The sequence below is a fragment of the Meles meles genome, chromosome 3 (assembly GCF_922984935.1).
Source record: "Meles meles chromosome 3, mMelMel3.1 paternal haplotype, whole genome shotgun sequence".
Taxonomy (NCBI): Eukaryota; Metazoa; Chordata; class Mammalia; order Carnivora; family Mustelidae; genus Meles; species Meles meles.
Window position 1 is genome coordinate 166,285,946 of NC_060068.1, and position 23,963 is coordinate 166,309,908.

Genomic DNA, 23,963 nt, shown 5'->3' on the forward strand with positions numbered 1-23,963 from the left:
GTCCTGGGATTGAGTCCCACATCAGGCTCCCTGCTCAGCAGGTCATCTACTTCTCCCTCTGACCCTCCCCCTCTCATGCTTACTCTCTTTCTCTCAAATAAATAAATAAAATCTTTAAAATAAATAAATAAGAATCTAAGATAGGTAAAGTTAGTATAACTCAGATGCTTTAAAAAAATCTAATCATGGGGCACCTGGGTGGCTCAGTTGTTAAGCATCTGCCTTAGACTTAGGTCATGATTCCAGGGTCCTGGGATCAAGCCCCACCTCCAGCTCCCTGCTCAGTGGGGAGCCTGCTTCTCCCTCTTCCTCTGCCCCTGCTTGTGTTCCCTCTCCCACCATCTCTTTCTCTTTCAAATAAATAAAATCTTTAAAAGACATCTAATCATATGGGGCACCTGGGTGGCCCCGTTGGTTGTGCATCTGACTCTTGATCTCTGTTCAGGTCTTGATCTCAGGGTCTTGAGTGCAAGCTGCATGTTGGGCTCCATGCTGGGTGAGGAGCCTATTTAAAAACAAACAAATGAAAAAAACAGCTTTTGGGGAGCATCTGGCTGACTCAGTTGGAAGAGCATTCAACTCTTGATGTTGGTCTTAGGAGTTCGAGCCCCATGCTGGGTGTAGAGATTATTTAAATAAATAAATATATTTTAAAAAATGTATAAAACATGGCCATAGCAATAGGGTGTACCAGCAGAAGAAAATATATTGGTTCTTATTAAATAATACATATTTCCACATGCTCATTTTATTATTTTTAGTGTATAACACTTGACTAAAAAACCAGGCAGCTATGGTTGTGTGCACATGGTGTTAAAAGCTATTTTTTTAAAGTATGATAAACTTCAGTAAGTATAAGTGACAATAGGGGGTGCCTCGGTGGATCAGATGGTTAAGCCTCTGCCTTTGGCTCAGGTCATGGTCTCAGAGTCCTGGGATGGAGCCCTGCATTGGGCTCTCTGCTTGGCAGGGAGTCTACTTCCCCCTCTCTCTCTCTGCCTGCCTCTCTGCCTACTCGTGATCTCTCTCTCTCTGTGTCAAATAAATAAATAAAATCTTTTAAAAAAAGTGGGAAAAAAAAAGAAGTGGCAATAAATATCCATGGACTCTCTTAAAAATTCTTCAGGGCACCTGGGTGGCTCAATTTAAGCGTCTGTCTTCAGCTCAGGTCATAATCCTGGAGTCCTGGGATCAAGTCCTACAGCAGACTTACTGCTCAAGGGGGAGTCTGTTTCTCCTTGTTTGTGCGTTCTCTCTCTCTCACTTTCTCTCTCTCTCAAATAAATAAGTAAAATCTTAAAAAGAAAAAAAAAATTCTTCAGAATCAAATACCAGACATGTATTTTCTAACTTGTGTGGGCATCTTTTTTCAAGTCACCCTTGACCCATTACCCAGATAGGAAAATTCCAAACAGAAATGTAAGATGCATTTTCAATACTATACTCTGTTAAAACTAAGACACTGTTGGATTGAAAAAATTTTATGTCATTAGGGTCAGAGATATCAGTATGAAATAGTGTTTTCCTTAAGAAAAACTTCTTTGAATATATGTGTATGTATACCGATATAAATATGCATATTTCCCGGTTCAGCACACAGAAAAGACTTAGCAACCATGGCACTCCCACAGGAACAAGCACACTGAGTGTTCACATACTGTTTTCTAAGGCATTCACAGTACAAGGAACCAGGATCCTTGGAAATATTGCTGAGTCTAGAGCTGAGGCAAACAATATATAAGATTAGCACGAATTTGCCCTGAGTACCAGAGTATAAGGAACTCAATCGACAGATTTATATGGTATGTCAAAAGGTCAAAAACCAAGTGAAAGAATTCACAAATGCCAAGCTGGAATAATTTGAGCACCAAAATAACTGGTGTAGTATTCTATTATAATACAAAGTACAAAATCTATATCCATGAATTCATACTGATGTAAACAAATTTCTGAAAGAATTAATGAATGAATACACAAACAAGCAAACAAACTGGGAGAACAGAAAAATCTTTCTTGCAACAGAATTTCAAATAATTCTCACAGATATTTCCCCTTCATGAAAGTAGAACTTAATTCCCTACCTCTGAGTGTGGACGGTGTTCGTTGACTTCCTTCCACAGGCACACTATGGAAAGGAAGAACAGAAGTCAAGCTAATCTCATACATCCTCAATGTGAAGTGATGAGAAGGACACTATATGGTCTTCCTCCAAAAACCTATCTAATGAGAATAATTAGACCATCCATCTCCTTTGTCTAATCATGAGGAACAAAATCAGGCAAATTCCAATTGAGAGACATTCTGTACATGCCTGATCATTACTCTTCAAAATGCTTAAGGTCATCAAAAACAAGGAAAATCTGAGAAACTGTCACCTTCCAGAGCAGGCTGAGGAGACATAAAGGCTAAAATCAGTATGCTATCCAGAACAGAAAAAGGACCTTGGGAGAAAAACTCATGTAATCAGAATAATGTATCAATATTGGTTCAATTGAGTCCATATATCATAATGTATCAGAAGTTATGACAATTAAATCATTGTAATGTAAAATGCTAACAACAGAAGAAACTGGATGTGAGGTTTATGAGAACTCTGAACAATCTTTGCAGCTTTTAAGTAAATGTGAAATATTCTTTTTTTTTTTCAAGATTTTATTTATTTATTTGACAGAGAGAGGAGACACCGCCAGAGAGGGAACACAAGGAACACAAGCAGGGGCAGTGGGAGAGGAGGAAGCAGACTCCCCACGGAGCAGGGAGCCCGTTGTGGGACTCGATCCCAAGACCCTGGGATTTTGACCCAAGCCGAAGGCAGATGCTTAACAACTGAGCCACCCGGGCATCCCTAAATGTGAAATATTCTAAAATAAATATATATTATAATTTTTTTTGACATTACAACTTCATGTATGTTTGTTTTTCCAGCTCTGACTCTGTTTGGGAATACAGTCCATTTGGAACTCACTAGCATGTTGGAGTTTTAAAGGATGCCAGCCTTTTCAAAGGTAGGTGACACTTAACTATCATTAACACGCATGTTTCTACTTCTTAATAAATAATTCAAAATTCAAATTCTTTCAAAACCTTCTTTACTTTAAAAAAATATTCTATGAGAAATCAAAGTATTCAAATGTTCATATACTTATAGGCAGTTGGTGTACACATGACACGACCATAAACTTAAGTAATTATTTCTTTTAGCAAGAATTCTATATGTTTATAGAATTCTTTTAGCAAGAATTCTATATGTTTAAGCTTCTTCCCTGAATTTTTCTCACACTGTTTCCATTTACATGCAGATTTGAGAAGACCTAGCGGCTATGTGCCTCCTTAAGAACAGAGATTGATTTTTTCCTTCTGTATTTCTATGACACATTGCTGACTCTCTCATAATTAGTGGGTATTACAACTGGGGCTGTCTCATGTCCAAGGCAAACTTCAGCTGATGCTCTGACACAGGAAACAAAGAGATACTGTCTCAAATTTTTTTGTCTTTATTGATAGTAATTCAGCAGGGTCCAGCTCAGTTGTTTCTTGGGCAGGAAGTTAGTTGTAGGCTGCTTTTCCTTTGCTGATGACAGGAATCTGAACTCTGAGATTTAGACACTTAGAGTTAACCTTCTGGAGACAATAATTAAAACACTGCCTTGACATTCCCTGCTTGGTAATTGTGGCATCTATCCTTAGGATCTCGTCAAAACAAGCTTCAGAGTCTCAGTTCTCCATTAGTGATCAGTTAGGATTAGCCATTGATATCATAGCTCCAAAAGAAAAGGTTAAAGAGATAAGACAAACGTAATTAAACTAAAGTGGTTTATGGATCTGGCTGTGATATTTATTCAACTCTCTGCACACTCATATTTAATAAATGAGAAACTAAACTGTTTCTTTTTGTTTTTAGCTTTCCTTTGATGAGATAGATTTATGCAAAAAGTATTATACTTTAATCTAGTTTTAGAACATTATCAGTTAATTTCAAGTATCAGATTTGAGTAATACAAATTTTAGATATAATTTTTCAATATTAAAAGCTTGAAATTAACCATTTGATATCTAATACTAATTCCTTTTGTCATCTATCTTATCTTTTAATTTGTTATCAATATGCAGGATTTCCATGGGTAAAAATGTTACTTTTACCTTGTAAGATCTTCACATTGTTATAGAAAATTTAGATACTTTAAAAATTTCTATTCTTGGATAATTTTGGAGTAGGGATTCCATTCCAGATCTTATACTCAGATTGATAAGTAAGAGAGCTTCATACTTCAGAATTAATTCCTGTAATCAGCAACTTGGCCTTTTTACAAAATTATAATTTCAGCAACCTAAATATTATTTATGATACAAGTATGAGTAATAAAAAAACATACCACATCATACTAATTATTAATATAGAATTTCACATCTTTTCCTTTAAAGCTCAATGAAGCATTAAAATATCCAAAGATTAAAAAAAAAAAAAAGAAGTATACTCTTCTCAAGTGTCCTTTGGTTCTCTCTGTGCTATAACCAAATTTAAAAGGAATATATAAGAATTTAAGCATCATTTTACATAGGAATAATTTAAACATAGTAACATGAGAAAGGATAAACTCAAAGCAGTAAGAAGGTTCACTTCTTTCAATAAGGAAATAATTCAAATGAATGTAGAAGATATTTATAGAGAATGGCTTGAAATTGCTCTCCTTTTAATATAAGAGTTTTCATAAACTTCAAGTAAGAAAATAGACCTGAAAGTAATCTCAATGGAATGAAATCCTAGAGAGTGGATGAAGAGAGTGATATCCAAGAACACTGAGATATAGGTTTCAAGGCAAACAAACCCAGTGTTAAAATACTTACCATTCATTCAGTTTTGAATAGAGCAATGAATGGTCTGGGGCTGGTTTAAAACCCTACCATCTTCTTCAATACATTCTTTTTCAAACAATCAAAGAAAGAGTAAATATGTGTCCCCCCAAATTTCACAAAATTTAGTGTTTGTCCTGTTATTTGTCACTTACATTCATGATTGCCTAGCAAGTAATTAGAATAACTTATTATAAGTCGTCTGAAAATGAGAAACAAGATGAAAGAAATCATTCCTTTTTCGTACAGTCAGACAGCACCCTTTGATTATTTATAGACTACTTCTGTGTTCCAATATGAAAAATGCTATGGTTGCAGAGAAGTTGGGGTAGGATTTCTTCTGTATGGTATGGTGGAAAGGGGAGGGAAGACACAGACTTTAAAGGTAAGTGACTACAAATATATAAAGAGAAGGGAATACATGTATATAAGACATTAAGGTATGTAGTAATTCATGTGTGGTGAATTTTAAGCCTTTGGAAAATTAGGAAATGCAGTGAATATCAAGGATGAGGACAGCTGGTAGATAAATCCAGAAGAGTGGGTTCAGGAGATGAAGAACCTTGAATGAAATTTAAAAACGTATCTGTGCTGTGAGATTTACGTTTTAGACCATATGGAGCTATGTTTATTGTTGCTATTTATTTTTGAATATGGAGAATTAACCTGGACAGGGTGTGTGTATGTGCATGTGTGCATATGTGTATGTGTTTAAGAAAATAATTGCTGGCAATATATTGGGGGATTAGAGATATGCATATTATACATATACAGATATATGTATATTTACCCAGTCTTTAGGAAGTGCCAATCTATCTTATTTGTGTCTAGATCCTATAATATCTTAGACAATTACTTGTATGTAATCACTATTCAAAAGGCATTTGTTTATTTAGAGAAATATTTAGTTTAGGGTTTTAACTAAATCCCATCCTTCAGAATTCTTTGAATACTTCACGAGGCCAAGGAAGCAAGCTGGGGTCATAGAAGGAAAGTTTTGAAAATGAATACAGAGACTGACACAGGTGTAAACAATGACAAGATCTGTCTTAAAGAAAAAAACAAAAAACAAAAATCCGAAGTCTTTAGGGCCTTAGTACGAATATCATGTCCTGACACTAAGGGAACCATGCCTCTCAGCAGTGATGAGGTGAAAAGGAAACGGGTGGAAACACAGAGGGAGCAACAGATCTGCGCAGCCAGGAGTGGATTTGAGCATTTCTGGTTTTAGTGCTCACAACATCCTGCTGAGTTGACAATAGGGATCAAAAAAAATGAATTGCAGAGCCATCTGTTTGAAAAAAGAAACGTAGTTTGTAAGGCACTACTAGAAATCATTTTGTAAATTTTGTTAGTGAGGTTTTCCCCTGGTGGGTTGTTGTTGGGGCTGCAATTAGCACATTTGAAAAAAAAAAAATAAATAAATGCTGGGATATTTCTAATTTAGGTAACTGTCAAAGACTAGTCATTTGAGACATGCCTGTTAGGATTTCACAATGGACTTGTCATTGGGAATTATGAGTCATCATCTGCACAAAATAATAAGCAGAGAAAAGAAAGGAAAATACAGAGGGAGTTGACTATATCTTCTTAGACTCTCTTAGTCTTCTTATTCAGAAGAAAAAATTGTTCCATTTACTCATGATCACTGCAAGTGTCCAAGATTATTAAAACAGTTTACTCTAAGTGATAACAGTAGAAGAAAAGCAAAATCTAAAAGAGGTGCTTTGATCTTTCATGAAATTTCCTTTATGTAATTTTTTAAAAAATTATTTCTTTATCAATATTTCATTCAAAGGACCATAGGCCACAAGATGCTTTTAAAGTCTTGCACACAGGAGACTGAAATGTCACTTAACATGTGTCTTTATTGCATGGCACATATCTTAGTTAATTTTAAAGGTCACCTTCTTCTGTGACCCTAAAGATGGTGTTCTTTAAATAAAGGAGAAAGATATAAATTAAAATTTTCCCCCCCTAGCCTTAAAGTAATCTTGCTTATATGTCATGTTGCTTTTGATGTTATGTGACAGGTCATAATCCAGGTCATTGTGCGATCATTCAGGTTAGCTTAACATTTCTTTAGGACAAAAACAAGTAAAACTGTATGTGGTCTTTGTTCTAATAATAAAAAAAAAAAAAATCCTGCAGGAGAGAGGAAGAGAATGCTTGGTTCTGGTCTATGGGACAACAATCCATAATTTACTTTGCAGATGTCTGTGTAATTTAAGCAGCAGGCAGAACAACCACACAGTTGTAGCTGCTCTGGGGAAAGGATACCAAGAGGCTCATAAATCATGGTAAGGATTAAAAGCAATGAGCATTCATCTTCGTAACCTCACAAAGGCAATATTGGAAAGCCAAGGATTAGAACATACAGAGCGTAGAATCTTTGTGCAGGGATAAAAGGTGTCAGAGTTTTGAAGGCTTCTCTCAATTATCACTGCCCTGCCATTTGCAAGTCAGCAGAACATAATTTTAAAGTCGATTTTTAAAAGCCTCCTTCCACAAAATAAGTGCTAAGATCTTTTTCGAGGGTATATGAAAAGTGGAGTCGAATTATATAGAAATGCTAATCATTTTCTTAGATTGAAATGTTTCTTCTTGGACGGCAGATGGGAAGTAACCTTAAAATATCTAATCTGAGAAAACTTCATTATTTAGCTAACCATTTTTAAATAGTAGAATGTCGTGAGAAAATTCTAACTTCACAATAGTGAAATGAAGGAGATACTAGACAGCTGGGTTTCTCCTATAACATTTAGTAAACAAATGGCCTGTTACTAATTGTTTATATTTGAGAAATTATTCTAATCAAAGGTCTTCGGAGGCAGATGAGTGAATCATACACAGTGAGAAATTTCATTTTTTTTTTGTTGAAGATAAACACGTTAATCAAATTTTAAAGCTTTTGAAAAAACAGCTTGTTACTTTTTTTCAGCATTGTTTAAATCAGTTCATGATGCAGCTGAACTTGGTGATTTTATGAAAACACAAGGAAAGAGCACAGAGTAACAGAATCACTTATTCAAGGATAATTGTGAGCTTATTAAGGAGACATAAATAGATTCCAGTTTCTGATTCCCTGGTTTAATACGAAATATCCGCTGGCAATGATTTTTTTTTTTTTAATGTAGCTGATACTTAATTATCTATTTTAGTTAAGGGGAAGTGTGGCGTGACTAATCCAGAGTGGCTGATAATTAAAAATATATATTTATGCTTGGCATTGAAACATATTTTGTGTTTATATGAGAACATGATTTCATCTGATATTTTAGAAAGTCTCAACTGCCTTTCTTTGAAAATAACCAGAGTAAATGGCAGACATTTTAATCTGGGCTATTTCTGCACTGAGGGCACCATATTCTACACCCCATGGCTGGGACAAATAACTTTCTTCCCACTACGACATTAGTCCAATTTAGTTCAAATATCTCTTTAGCTACTACGTTTCCTTCCCCTGGAATGGTGATTCAGTACCGTATGCTCTGATACAAGCTCGTATAATGATTTTTGAGTCAAACAGCTTTGTTGTACCATGTACCATTGCATTTGGTTCTTTGTTTATCTGTTTTGTAACAACACTGCACTGGGTGTTTCATTAACAGTTCAAAAGAAGGAGGAGACCGAACTTTCGGACTCAGTGAGTTTTCTCTGCCATGTAAACTAAGACTGATGCTAACTGTATGAAGGATCCTTACTGTTTATTGATGCACTAAAAATAGACTAAATCACTTTCAGCTTCATAATAGTATCTGCTATTTAACCACAAAATCGTGGGTCCCAAAATCTACTTAAAAAAAAAAAAAAAGGCTACCAGAGAGCAGATATTTGCCCCTATGTCTGCATATCTGGATTATTTTCTTAAATAATTACTAAATGGGGAAAATAGATTAAAGAGAAACTATATTATATGTTCAATGGATCTCAGTAACATTTTAAAATGCTGTTTTATGTTTCAAAGGCCTCTTTAAAATGGGGTGACATAAGACAAGAACTAAGTCACTTTAAAATTAACCACCTCAGTACTTACATTCTAGTAAAGAGAAAAAAAGAACCAAGTAATTAAGTCATATATTCTTAATTTATGTTAAAATTACAGATAAATCTGTTTATGAAAGTCATGAATGCTATGCAGAAAATAAGCCAGGACGAGGGATAGGAAGTTCTTGTGTTGTAGAGGAAAGGAGACCTAGTATTTTGCCAATTTTAAACACACATTTAGAGAAGGTATTCCCAAAAAATAACATATGAAAAGACTTGAAAAGCCTTGAACTCTTTCAGTTCAAGGTCTTCCCAATAAAATAACATGAAAGAATTGAAAGATTTCAAGTCTTTTCACAGAGCAAACCATGCAGGTACACACATAGATGATGTACACATGTCAAAAATAGCTGTTCATCTTAAGACATTTCACTAAATGAATGATGAAGTAATTAGTAAAACAACGAAAGAACTAACTTCAGAAATACAAGAGAAACAAAGTTTAGGAAAAACAACCACTAAGGATATATTGAAAATTATGAAGAAAAAAAAAAAAGCCCACAAAAACCTAGTATGAATCTCTACAACTTTTGCAATGGAAGTTAGCGGGCTTGAAATGAGAGCCCATGTATTTCTGGCATGAAAGAAATACAGAAGAAGGAGAGTATTCTACTCCCTCCAAATCCCATAACAAAACAAAGACAGAATCTATTTATTAAAAAACATTTAAATTGGTTTATTACAGTCCAGACACTGTTCTAAGCATTTTACAAATGGTAATACAGGGGCACCTGGGTGGCTCAGTGGGTTAAAGCCTCTGTCTTCTGCTCAGGTCATGATCTCAGGGTCTTGGGATCGAGCCCCACATCAGGCTCTCTGCTCAGCAGGGAGACTGCTTCCCCCTCTCTCTCTGTCTGCCTCTCTGCCTACTTGTGATCTCTGTCTGTCAAATAAATAAAATCTTTAAGAAAAAAAACAAAACAAAACAACAAATGGTATATACAAATACTAACTTACATAATCCTTTTAATAACCTTCTGGGATGACATTATTCTTTGATTTACATTATACTATATTATAGATAAAGGAAATGAAGCTTGGAGAAGTTAAATAATTTGCCCAAGTTCCCACGGCTAATAAATGACTATGCTGGATTCCAATCTAGACAATCTAGCAAAAAGTCTATACTTGTAACTTCTACAATTTGGTGCCACATCTAAGACCTCTGTCTACGAGAACCTTCAGGTATCTAGGCAACCCAATGGGGCCCAGTGGAGTAGACATTACTCTGTTAACCATATGGTTAAATAATGAATTTCATTCTATTTTGAGGACATAAAAATTTGTTTTTTGACTCTGAGTTTAAATGCTCTGGGAAAGTGATGAAACGTAATGTAGATTTATTTTGACCTGTATCACTTCGTTATAATCTCACTTTGGTAATCTGATATGTGTATGACAAATGTTTTTTTATGGCTTTTGAACTATGAACCACAAATATGTCTTTAGTTGTTCTAAAATAGCATAGAAATCCCAAATGGTTTAAATTGTACCTAAATAATCTGCATGTCCCCCTTCATTTTAGCTGCATAGTTGGCTGTAATAGGATCTGTAAGAGTGGTGCCCACTAAGGGTGATCTTATAAGAAAGTGAGAAGGCCACACCACGGAAAGTATACCAAGGCTGTAGGATCAGGAAAGTTGCAGAAATCCTGAGAGTGATTTTGAGATAAGATAAAAAGCCATAAAGAAACTCAAAGTGGTAGTAAGAGTCAGGGAAACTCAGTGTTACCCGATGGGCTGCATATAAATACAAAGGATATGATTAAGAAATGGTGGTGGAGGTTTTCTGACCACAGAAAATGAAACACTGCTAGACTTCTAGAACTGCCAAAAATGACTGAATCCCAACTTAAATACTTAGGTACTCTAAGGTCTCTATATAGTTAAAGTCTAATAAGTCTCATAAGTCTCTAATATAACCAGAGCATGACAACAGTAGACATTAGTAAAATGTTTCTGATATCTTCCCACCCAAGCACCATAGGTAAATACTGAGATTTTTTATAGGGTTAGAAGAACTCATGCTGTGTCTTTATTGTAACAATCAGATGGTTCCATCAGATTTATGACAGATATAAATATAACATTTCCTATGTTCTTACCTTGCCCTGATTTTCCAAGAACTGTATCTTTGTGATATCCAAAGATGAGATAATCAACTTACTTTGAGCATTCTCATTAGATAGTTCCATTAATAGGATACAGTAATTCAGTTTGAAAAGGCCTTGTACCTACATATAATTACCTACATTATCAAAAATATATCTTCTAACTTCATCTACCTAACTTCTAACTTTTAACCATGGTCATTTATTAATATTATATATTATCATTATTATAGTATATATTATTTAAGGATAGTTTTAGCCAGTGTCCCCAAGTGATAAGAAGGCATGTTTCTAAGCATTCTTTTTCATAACTGCATGCATTGCAACATCCCCGATTATATTTGCAATAAGACTTAAATATATAATGATGATATTGTGTCTGTTTTCAGAACCGATAGGACATCTCTTGTGAGCAGTCTTTCCCTCAGTTTAAAATGTCATGAGGTCCAAAAATCTAAGTAGTGTGTGAAGAGACATATCAGTCTCTTCGGGGTATTGTTCATTCAGTCTTTCACATCCTTCCCTGTGCCTCCCTGTAAGATAAAAGAGGTTCATGTGATCTTGGTGGAGTTGGGAGCGAGAGGGGTTCTTCGAGTAGTGATGATCCTGGATTGTGGGAGATCCAACATTTGCTAAGTTATGGTCAGTCCAGTTGCTTCCATGAGTAGACTTGGTACCTATGGTTGATATCCTTGGCTGATAAACATGTCATCTCTTCTCAGTTCATCCAGGTCTTTCCTTCATTAACCATGCCAATTCGACCTCACAATTCTTCTGAGGTTGCGGAATTTGAGTGTGGCCACCTTGTTGCCTTACTGAATGCCCAAGATCCCTGAATAAAGACTCTTTTTCCCTTCGTGTGTTTCGTTCTAACCATTCAATGACTTTTCATACATTCTCCATAGCCAGACTTTACTGCCTTGTGGAAACTGCTGCTTAAACTGTGGACAGACACAACGTCCTTGGAAATAATAAATTGTTTGCATATAACACATATAGTCTCATAACACTGTTAATTGAATTAATATTGCAAAAATGCATCTTCCTTTTCTAGCTTAACAATTCTCCCCAACACATGAAAAGCCTATTACCACAGCCAGTGTTCGAAGATTTTCAATGAACATTTGTAGGGAATGTTTATATCAAGAATGGTAGGCTCCTTTAAACGTTTTGCTGTATATGATGAGACAGATGGAGAAATTCATTTCTTTAAGCATGATATTTATTCCATCTTCCTATGTTATTTGAAATCTATTCTTCCCCTTACCCCTAGGGGATGCCTGTCATCTAAACACATGTTTGAAACTAGATAGAAAGCATATGTCCCATGTATCCCACAGGGCTGACAAAAGGGGAGAGATATAGGATAACTGCATCTTCAATTGTGCAAAAGGGAGTTTCCTTTTTGCAACTGATATTCCTTGCATAGTGTGTGACGCTGTGTTGTAGCCTTCTGGTAGTTTAATTATCATTGCATTTCATTTCATAACTAGATGGGTGTTCTTAAAGCTAAGGAATATTGAAACTTGGCATAAATGTCTCTGGGGTGTAATTATATCTAAAATCGAATTCTTCAGCCTTCTCACAGAGGGCTCCTTGTGTTTCAGAGCAGCAATAGGTAACTCTAGTGATAAATTTATCCTGACCTTATACATCTTACAAAGCTCTTCATGGTCCCATTTTTGTTTTGCAGCTTTATTTAGAGCCACACTTCCCCCTGTGCTCTGTGCTAACACATACACACTACAAAACATCCAGTTTCTCAGCTATAGCCGTACTCTCTTACAGAGCTCTAACATGCTCACGCTCTGCCCAGAACTCCCCTCCCCCGCTGCCCACCTGCATGTGCGTTCCCTCCCCGAACATCTCGCTGCTCATAATTCGGCTGTCATTCTGTTCTTTTTGTCTCTCTTGTCTCCAGAATCTGTGGCAGGTTCATTAGTTTGGCCATCCTATCGCATTGGGTTATAGACTGTTTATTTGTCTGTATCTGATATGAAATTGCAGGTTTCATGGTCCCCTGGCCTCATCTCAAGCCCTGGCTCCGTGGCTTCCAATGATCTCTTCTCTATCCAGTATGTTCCCATTACACTGGCCTTCTTCCAGTTCCTCGGTCTTCCCCCACACACCTCAGGGTATCTGTATACTTTCCCATCTTTAAAGAAACACCTTTATCCTCTTCCATCCATAATGACCTTGCAAAATTTTACCCAACTTTCAGGTCACCTCAGTGGTACTTATTTGGGGGGAAAATGAAGGTTTTAAAAAAAATCTGAATTAGAGGAGGTGAGCCTAAATCATGAGCAACAGTTATGTTGCATTTGATGTTCAACTTACAATGTGGGTTCAGAAGAATGATTATCAGTGACTAGAAGAATTAGGCTAGTTTCAAAAGTATATTAAATACACCATAATAGTTTAAAAGGGGTTCAAAATTCAATCATATAAAATTAGTCACTGCATCATTACAAAGCAATGAGAAGGTAGGAGTAAGTATCAGTCACGTCATATTCAGAACTGTGTTATCAAGGGATACATTATCATGCTGCCTCACTCCAGTAGACTAGTATAAATCTGGGGTTCATTAAGAGATAACGGAAATCTCTATGTTAGGCACAAAGCTGATTTTTATAAAGAAGTACATGTTTGAAAATATGTTAGGTAGGGTGGGAGGGGCCAGTACTGTCTAGACTTCCTGCGATGAGACTCAGAACACCATCAAAGGAATGGCCATCCACAGGATTTTCTCCCTTGGGACAGGAAGGAGCATAGGGGGAAAAGGGACTGACAGCTCCAGGATAATTCCATTTTAATCAAAACCCATGCATCAAAATCCCCACAGCACAGCTAGCTGCAAGAGCACATGATCTTCACTACAACCTATGTATCAGCAAGCTCCAGCCAGAAGGGATGACTTAGAACCAAGCCCTCCTGCCGCATCTATGCCAGTAAATAGGGTGATTTGACATCACCATCCCCTCTTTTCCTGCTTAACTTTGATCATAGCTGAATCTTAGAATGCATCTCATTGGCAGAAAATAAATCACGTGAAGTCCTAGCTTGACAAAATGTGGAAAGCAAATTTTACTTTGTAGCATCTCCCAGACTCAATGCAGTCTAAGCTAACTGGAAGGAAGTCGCTTAACAGTTGCTCAGTGAACCAGTATACTTTAAGAACTAATACTTATTGTTAAAAGATATTTTTCATATATTAATCCAAACCATTCAATATTGCAATTTTTGTAGAGCAAAAATGAGTGAAGATTGGCAGGTTTTTTTTTATTCAAACGATATGTGATAAATGTTATAAAAATAGCAAGGAACAGTGGTTATTGATAACAGGCCATTGGATAGTGATAAAATGTTATTTGTAAGTTTTGAATGTATACTCTGAGCATATATAAACTATTGCTCTTAAAGAAAGAGTATTTATAAATATATAAATAAACTAAAATGTTACAGTGTTTCGATTGCCTTCTTTTCACCTTGGCAGAGGGGAATTCTGCCCAGGTTACTGCCATTGCTGAACACATGACAAATGACCTGGCGAAGATGCCACGGACCACAGTTTACAAGTTTTTTTTACAGTTTACAAGTTAGGCTCTTGTACTCACAGCATGGGGTAGGAGGACACTGTACCATACGGGGCCACACTGGGGGTGCACTTGGGAAGAGTAAACAAGCAAGGGCTGTGGGAGGCCGGCTTGGTAATAACAAAGGGATTAGATGCTCTCCTGTTCCTGCAGGAGGATGTGATTGACTTCTGTGAATAATTCTGTGGGCTATTGGGAAGTGACATTTGCTCCCCGGGGATAATTGGGCACAGTGCCTGGTTCCTGTGATTAGGACAGTTGTTTGGGTAGAAGACCTTATTCATGGGCACACAATAGGGAAGGGAACTTGCCATTAAGACATTCAAGGCCCTCCTGGACATGGCGCACACAATACCAGGACTTAATTTTAGGCCTTTTACTACAAATGATGGTGTATTTGCACATTACATAATGTGAACATAATGGTTTTTTAACTTGGGAGTAAATGTAATTGAACAAGTAAGTTTCAGATTTCTTGTAGGAAATATTTTATGCTACTCCAAGTTTTAAATTTAAATTAACATGAAATGAAATTATAAATTCAGTTCCTGCCTCACTAGCCACATTTCACATGTTCAATCAGCCACATGCATGTGGTTAGTGACAGTTGTATACACAACCATTGAAACAAAAAATGGACACTCAGATAGTTACATTTCTAGCCTAGCAGATACAGAGATTACAACTTGGTTCTAAACTTGCTTAAACTATCAAATATTTACATTTCTGCTTTGGATCATATGGCTAGTTGGGCTAGCAATGGAGAAAGTGATACCTCTCTACAGGAAAATACATTGGAGGGAACACATATATACTTGTAGATCAAATTAAAATTATCCAGAAATAATTTACATGAAGTGAAAAATTGAATCTTCTTTACCTAATTTAGAAATTTTATTTTAGTTTCAGTAATAATGGCATCTTTAAAATAATGTGTGTTCCTTAAACTTTAAACCTATTCTCAATGCCAAGTATAGTGCCTAGCAAATACTCATGTGTACATGACTGAAATTTATCACATGCGACCATGCATTGATTCATTCATCCATTTAACAGTTTTCAGCAAGGCAGTCTAAGCACCAATTTGGTTATCTTGAAAGTTGAATGAACCTGATATGTTTATGCTCCCCTAGACTTTATATTGTGATTCAGAATGACAAAAAAAGATCAACAAATGAATTGTGAATTTATAAGAAATGATTAGAGATTAATAGAGTAATAAGTCAAGCAAGTTGAAATAACACTGTCTGGGAGTTCACTTCTAATTGGCAGTTGGAGAAACTGCCTCTGAGGTGGAATCATTTAAGCCAAGGTTTCAGTGACCAGGAGGATCTTGTGATGTGATCCCATGTAAGGAGAGTTTATGAGCAGAAGCAAGAACTAGTGGAAGGGAACCAGGGGGAACAAGTTTGGCATATAGGGAGGACGGAAGAGAGCCCCTGGATAGCTGGGATGGGTGAACAATGTATGTGAACAAGGGGATAAAATCTAAGAGATTGTCAGGAACAAATACTGCAGATCTTGATGTGGGGGTAAGGAGCTTGGGCCTTTTCTGTACGATCGATAGTTGTAAGACTGAATTATGAATGGAATAGAATGATGACGAAACACAAAATTATTAACATCTGAGGAAAGCAGAGGAGGAAGTGTTTATTTATAGTACAGGGGTTGGGGACTGATGAGACTGTAAGCCAAGGGTGGGTGATGGTCCAGCAAGACCAAAGAAATGTCTGAGACGCAGCAATCCAGTCACACGTCTGTTGGGAGGACTTACATATGGGGAGTCCAGGAGCAACAGATGGGACAAAGCATCATGAATACATGCAGCAAACTTTCACAGCCTAGCAACTTAGCCTAGCAACTATCTGCAGCCTCTCCCTTCCTGCATGGCCAGCATTCCAAAGAGATCAAGCCCTGCCATCGGAACTCTCTGTTACAAAGAACACACTTTGGGTTTGCCACCCACGGAGCCCCTGACCTTGAATGCTGAATAACATGTTCTTCTACACATTCTGCTTGATGCTTGATGGGAATGTAGAGGGAGGACGGGATCTCTGTATTCTCAAGATAGTAATTAACAGGAACATCCTGGGTATGCTTGTGCAAGCTAGCTTTCTAGCATGTACTAAATACTCCACCCCAGCATACCTGGGATGGCCCATATACTCCTTACGTGCCCCTCTTCCACAGTGTCCCGGGGCCCAGGTAGGCCGAGGTGCATTGCATCCAAATCCCACAGCAGCAGTCCAAGCCGCAGCATCCACATAATAGAACACAGATAGCGAAAACACTGTAAATGCATTTCTCCGGGGAAAGCCTGTAGTCACCACTAGGGGGCATTCACAACATACCCAACAGTTGGTCGTATTCTGTATAGAAGCTGCCTTCAGGACCCAATCAGCAAGAAGGTTTCCCATGGAAAATCTAAGGTCAAAAAGTAAGATGTTTAATAGGCACCAGAAGAGGCAAGTCATGATTGTCTAATAGAATTCAGGTGGTGGTGTTATTCTGGTCTGACACCATGCCAGCCATGGCTTCTCTCTAGGTTTATAGCTCCAAATTGTTTGCCTTCTTCCTCAGTTATGAGGTAGGGCAGACCTGAAAAGGATAGCAGAGGTATAACAATGCTCCCATAAGGCGATCGTGATAGTGTCCTTTTTAACTGATTCGCCTGGGGTTATGCCCCTTCATTATCTTCGGTGAAGTGGGGTGGAGAAATGCAGTGATGGTTAAGTCCTGCCTTATCCCTGTTCCTGATGGACTGAAAACCCAAACCATCGTGGACTTGTCTGCCAATTCCAGGGCCATTTAAAATTATTTATTTATTTATTTATTTATTTATTTATTTATTTATTTATTTGACAGACAGAGATCTCAAGTAGGCAGAGAGGCAGGCAGAGAGAGAGGAGGAAGCAGGCTCCCCGCTGAGCGGATAGCCCGATGCAGGGCTGGATCCCAGGACCCTTTGATCGTGACCCGAGCCGAAGGCAGAGGCTTTAACCCACTGAGTCACCCAGGCGCCCCTCCAGGGTCATTTAATTGTATGCTCCCCTACAGGCAGATCTTGTGGCAAGGGCAAAAAAAAGTTACCTTGTGTCCCTACCTGTGGCAAAGAACGTCCTTCTTGTCTGCTGCTTCCTTGTATTCTAAGGGTGGTGGCAGGTCCTTGAGTGAATAGAAAGTGAGTAGAGAGGCACTGGGCCAATTGGAATGTACATGCTCATTTAATATCCATAATGTTCTTGACAGGTGGCATGTCTAAAAGGCCAGTGAATAGGTTTCTTCTCAAAGTTTTGTTTTAACAATCCATTTGTGTGTTCTATCAATCTACCCACAGTGGAACTGTATAGTAGATGGAAATGCTGATGATGTCTGAAGCTTGGGCCTTCTTCCGCATTTCACATCCTAAACAGTGGGAGTCTCCATTGCTGTCGGTGTCAGTGGGTAGCCTGTATACAGCACACACCTGTTCCAGACCACAGGTGGTGGCCTTCTGCATAGCATGCTTCCTGGGGTAAGCTTGCAGGAGTCCTGAATAAGCTTTAGCACATGTCAGAGCATAACATCGGCCATCAGAGAGGAGCAATGTATCTGTTATGTACAAATAGCTAAGAAACTGCAAAATGTAATCAAACTAATGTAATCGATCTGCCATCTCTGAACAGGGTGCTACTTCCTTACTGTCTGTCTAGTGTCTCTTGGCAAAGGTCACGGTCATTCCTGGGCACAGGTTGGGCATTGTTGGCAGACAACCCCAATGTCTTTCTAATGTAGCAGTAAGCACCAGTTTTTAGCGATAGCCCACTGGGTCCATTGCCCTCAATGTCCCATCTTCATGTGTAGCCAGGTGTCAGGGGCTTCTGTTGGCGTATCTTCCAGGAGGTAGACATAGGCCAACTCATCAGCCTGTCGATTAACAAGCAGCGTGTATGCCTTGGGTTCATCTGTATGATAGACAATGATGTTCGTATCTTGTATGTGTTGGAGTATGTCCTTCCACATGTTGTTGCCTTAGAGCAGATGCCCTGCTAGCGTCCAGTCCTGTGCTTCCCATTAGAGAAGCCATGTGGTCAGTCCTCTGTAGGCTGCCAGCTGTCTGTGCATAGAACAGTGAGGTCAGACTCCTGGAGCAATACCATCCATGCTGCTCGCAGTGCAGCTTACTGAGTACTGTGTCCAGGGCCAGAGGCTATCCAGATAGTGTCAGTGCAGGGTTGGATGGCAGTGGCTGTCCAGGTTCAGGGCTTGCCCCTTGCTGACCCGTTAGTGTCCCAGGAATGCTCAGGAATTGGTCTGTCTCCTTCCTGCACAAAGGATGGCAGCTGTGGTGTCTCTACTGCCTCCGGGAATGGCTGTCTTTTAGAGGTCACATAGATCACCCGGCCAAGAACGGAGTGTAACTCTACACTGCGGGGGCTCTTTGTCAAGAGGGGATGCTGTTGCAAGTGGGCATGCCCTTTAGCTGCAGTTCAGGTTTGGGCACTGTGTGATTTGGGCTTTTGGAACGTATCCTTTAGCCATCCTGTTACAAGATACAGAGTGTGAACAGCCACTGGGATCCCTTTGGGGATGTTTTCTGCTTTCTGGAAGGCATGATAAGTAGTAACACACAGCTCTTGTTCCAAAACGCTGTTTTGTGTCTCAGCTCCTTTCCACAATTGTGACCAGAAGCCTAACAGTATTTGTTTGTGCCCTTGCTGTTACCACTGGCTCCATCTAGACCTTTCTGTAAAGCTGGCTATATCCAGTTGGCATGGCTGTCCCTGTACCAGAACACTTAGGGCTTGGATCTGTTTAATGGCTACCTCGGCTTCGTCAAATGCTTCACTTTCCTTTGAGAACCAGTCCCATTGGGCTTCGTGTGTGTGTGTGTGTGTGTGTGTGTGTGTGTGTGTGTGTGTTACCAGTCTAGAAAAGGGCCAAAGCCATAGAGTCAGGCAAGGGATAAACAGACGCCCGTGCCCTAAGATACGTAGGCAAGTTCACAGCTGCTTTGGGGTGTGAAGACGTGAGTGCGCCTGTATTTTATCAGTAACTGCTGCAGGGACAACTTCTGTCTTGCTGGAGCAGATAACACCCAAGTATTTGACTGAGAAGCCAGCACCCTGAATTTTCTGTGGGTTCATTGCCCATCCTCTCCCTCACGATCCTCCAGCAAAACCAGCAAGGTGTCTTGTAACACAGGCAAGTATTCACATTTAACAATACATCATGAGTATAATGTGCCCATCTCACTGAGGGGGGAAGGAGAAGAAGGATTGGCCTCAAGCCATCATCCTTTGACATATTGTGGGGCCATGCAGGTAGCCTTGGGGGTGGCTTGAAGGGCTGATCACCGTCCCTCCTACATGAAGGCAAATGGATCGTAGTTATCAGAAACCTGTACTTGTCAAAACCTTTTCCATGATCCTTCTGGAAGATGAAGTACTTTTTTTTTTTTTTTTTTTTTTTTTTTTAAAGATTTTATTTATTTATTTGACAGAGAGAGATCACAAGTAGACAGAGAGGCAGGTAGAGAGAGAGAGGGAAGCAGGCTCGCTGCTGAGCAGAGAGCCCGATGTGGGACTCGATCCCAGGACCCCGGGATCATGACCTGAGCCGAAGGCAGCGGCTTAACCCACTGAGCCACCCAGGCGCCCCAGATGAAGTACTTTTGCAGGAACACATTTTTGCCAAAACATCAGGGTTAAACAATGACTCTGTAAATAACAAAAGACTTAAAAATGGCAACAGTTAAAGATCTGATGAGAGTTTTTTATAAACCTGGAAAGGACAAAACATAGAAACACTGTAATTCTCCTATTTTCCTACATAGAGAGTTACTTTCTTTATCCTTTGTAGCGGTCTTAATTTTAAAGAGCGTCCCCCGCCATGCCCCTAACCCCTCTTTATTTTTCTCCAGTCTCTGTGGACAATGTTTTGGCTATCTCCTGGAGTGTTTTCATTTTAAAACCATGATCAGATTTACAATTTCAAGGGACAGAGAAAGGAGGCAAGTTTTATTCTAGAAAAAGGTTTAGGGATAATTACTATTTTAAAATCTTCTTTGTATTAAGAGTCAGAAAACATGGGACATTTGTCTGTTTTCTCATCAATTCCTAACCAGGCTTTGCTGCAAGGGCCCAGATCTTAATGTGGGGCAGCTTGTACCCTCCTAGCTTTGCAAAACAACACACCAAGGTCTCTCATTTATTATCCTGTTTGCCCATCTTCCACCAGTCCTGAGGCCATCAGCTTAGGGGCCACCTCCTGCCCTTTTCTAATCTTGGCTTGTCTTTTAACTTCCAGCCATGAGCCTCAGCCTCCAGCCAGCCGTTGGTGGTCAGATGGACTGCCCGTAGTGGAGGGCAGCCTACTGTGGCTACAATATGCTTCCCTTCCTTACCACAGAGCACATTCCTCCCACAAGTGCATTAGACTGGTTAGCATTTTGAGGGTGTCAGCATACTCTTGGAGCAGTCTACAAATACCAGACAATACCTCCCCTACAGAGGACAATGGCCAACTTAGGAATTCCCCCACAGATTTCCCTTTTCCATTTTCCAACATCCCAGGTTTTCCTCTGGCTTCTGGAATGGCTTATTCATTGGGTAGCTACCCACCCCCCGCCCCCGACTATGAGCCAACGGTGAATGAGATCTAAGAAATTACCCAGAGACAGCAATCGAGACACACGTCTGTTGGGAACTTACATATGAGGAGTCCAGGAGCAGCAGACTGGACAAAGTATCTGCTGCTGGGATCTCTGTGCAGAAAGCTTTTTATAGCTTAGCAACTTAGCCTAGCAGCTATCTGCAGCTTCTCCCACCTTGCATGGCTAGGGTTCCGAAGAAATCAAAGCCTACCACAGAACACTCTGTGTTACAAAGGAGACGCTCTGGGTTGGTCATCCCCGAGCCTCTGACCTTGAATGCTGAACATGATCTACATATTCTGCTTGATGGGAATATAGCAGGAGGATGGGATCTCTACATTCTCAAGATGATGATTACACAGGGGCATTCAGGATGTGCCTGTACAAGCTAGTTATCCTGCACTTACCCTACAGATGACATCCTGAAAGAGTTAGGCACTGAGACAGAACATAAAGAAGGAGCAATATTTTGACAAATAAATTTAAGACAGGATTGCATAATGGTAGAAGAATGAAAAAGTGAAGGAATTTCAGGAAATGAAAAATTATTTGGAAGAGGTGAATTTCACACTTAGAGTGTTATATTTGCCTAGAAAGAATGCTAGAAGGTAAATCAGTGACTTACGGTTACTTTCACTGATGTGTCTTTTTTGAGCACTTGTTTTGCTTCTTCTTTTTTGCAAACACACACATTGAATTCTAGACTGTGAAAATATTCTTCATGGCCCTGCCATTACTCCTTCTGTGAAAGTATCTCTTGGTCACAGCTTTCAGTAATCAGAAATGCCCTTTGTTATAGGCTGAATTGTCTCCCTCTCCAATTTCATATGCTGAAGTCCTATTACCTCAGAGTGTGACTGAGGATAATGTCCTTAAAGAGGTAATTAAATTAATGAGGTCATTAAAGAGGGCCCTAATCCAATAGACTTGTGCCCTTATAAGAGGAACTCTGGGCACATACAGGAACAGAGACAATGTGAAAATGCAGGGACAAGACAGTCATGTAGCAGCCAGGGGGAAAGGTCTGGATCAGATCCTTTTGTCGCAACCCTCAGAAGGAACAAACCATGGTGACACCTTGATCTGAGACTTAGGTCTCCAGAACTGGGAAACAATGAGTTTCCATTGATGAAGGCACCCTGTCTGCGATACTTTGCTATAGCAGCCCTAATATACCATCCCCGATGGATGAACTTTTGTAAGTCATGACAAGGGAATCCATTCAAAGGGACACCAAGCAGTTTCATATGCAAGGGCAGGAAGGCAGGAGTGACGAGCGCTGAGGTCCACACACCCTGCCCACAAGGTCAATCCTCCAGGAGTTTACTGCTTCTCTCTAAAACCTGTAAGATTCTATAATCAAAGGTACCAGTATTATGTCCTTATGTTTTTACTATAAAAGAAATCTCTTTATTTATAAATGATACATGTTAATAGCAGTTAGCAGTTGTTCAAGGTTTAAAATGTTTGTATTTAGTAGGAAAAAAGCTGGCGAGCTGTGCTGATCCCCATGCGTTTTAACAGTTGCTGATTAAGGAAATTGCAAAGTTGAGAAATCTGCAGAGGCCCATATTTTTCTCCTTTTCTTCTATGGATTTTCTGTCTTTGTGGAATCTCCCCTTATGAACGGTAGATATTTATTAGCACTTCTTATTTCTTGATTTTCCTCTTCCCTGACTTACATCCTCATATGAGATGTCTGGTTATGTAGGAATTTCTTGGTTTGATTAAAGTACAGTGCAGTCAGGAGAAAGCAGTACTCTATGGGATCTAGACAAAATGGATCGCTTTGAATCTGGGGCAGCGCAATTGGGATTATCAAGGAAGGAGTGTAAAGCAATGATATGAGAGAATAAATACTAACTTTATATAATATTCATCTTCTGTTCATTGCAGCCAAGTTTGACTTAAAATTAGTAGTGTAAGTTTTTCTTGTGAATGATGAACTTAACATCACAACACCGTCTATTCTCTATGGTTGAAAATATTTTTCCATGCAATTGTAAAGAAAAAGTAAAAGCAATAGATTTGCCACGATTGTTCCAGCTATTAATATTGTAACAATTGTGTTCAGTGATAATATAATTTAAAAATCATAATTTTTGTATCTCCATGGGCAGACTCAAGGAGCATCAAAGAACTGCATGAAATTAGGATATGTCATACATTTAAATTAGTAGAAGTTCTTCACTCTACACAAGGCATGGTGAAGTAGTCTAATAAAGTTAGGACTTTTTAAAGTTACATTTGCAATTATAAATTTGCAGTTTATGCATCTGATGTTTTAAATAAAATATTGTCCAATTAAAATTTAAAATCCTTACAATTATTTTTGTGGCCGTAGCTTTAATATCTAAATTATAACAAAATTATGCCAATGGTAGAAAGGTCATTTTAATTTTAATGTCATTGTATAACACAATAAAAAGTTATCAAATGACCTTTGTTTTTATGATTTTATAGAAAAGGCTGCTGTTTTAGGGATACCTGCAATCTATTTTAATCAGGTATGGTAAGACAGGCAGAAGTGAATGGAAATGACAGTCATAAAGGAAGAAATTTCTAGTCACAGTTTCTAGTCCTGCCTAGAAACAGAAGGCAGGACCACACAGAAAGCCCCGTGATTGGTCAGGAGGTAGAGGGAGCAAGGGAGAAATCGGGGGAAAGAGAACACATGAAAGGTTTTAAGGTTTCCATAAGAAGGATGAGCAAGACAGAATAAGCAGGT

At 38.7% G+C, this 23,963-nt stretch overlaps 1 protein-coding gene across 1 annotated transcript in view; it reads left to right on the forward strand.

Annotated features, from left to right (window-relative positions):
* Window positions 1–23,963, forward strand: part of CDH12 (cadherin 12) — a 1,016,740-nt gene that overhangs the window by 343,115 nt on the left and 649,662 nt on the right. Inside the window, exon 2 of the mRNA XM_045998702.1 lies at window positions 2,926–3,005. The gene's annotated coding sequence lies outside the window, so the exon portion shown is untranslated. The remainder of the gene's footprint in view (window positions 1–2,925; window positions 3,006–23,963) is intronic.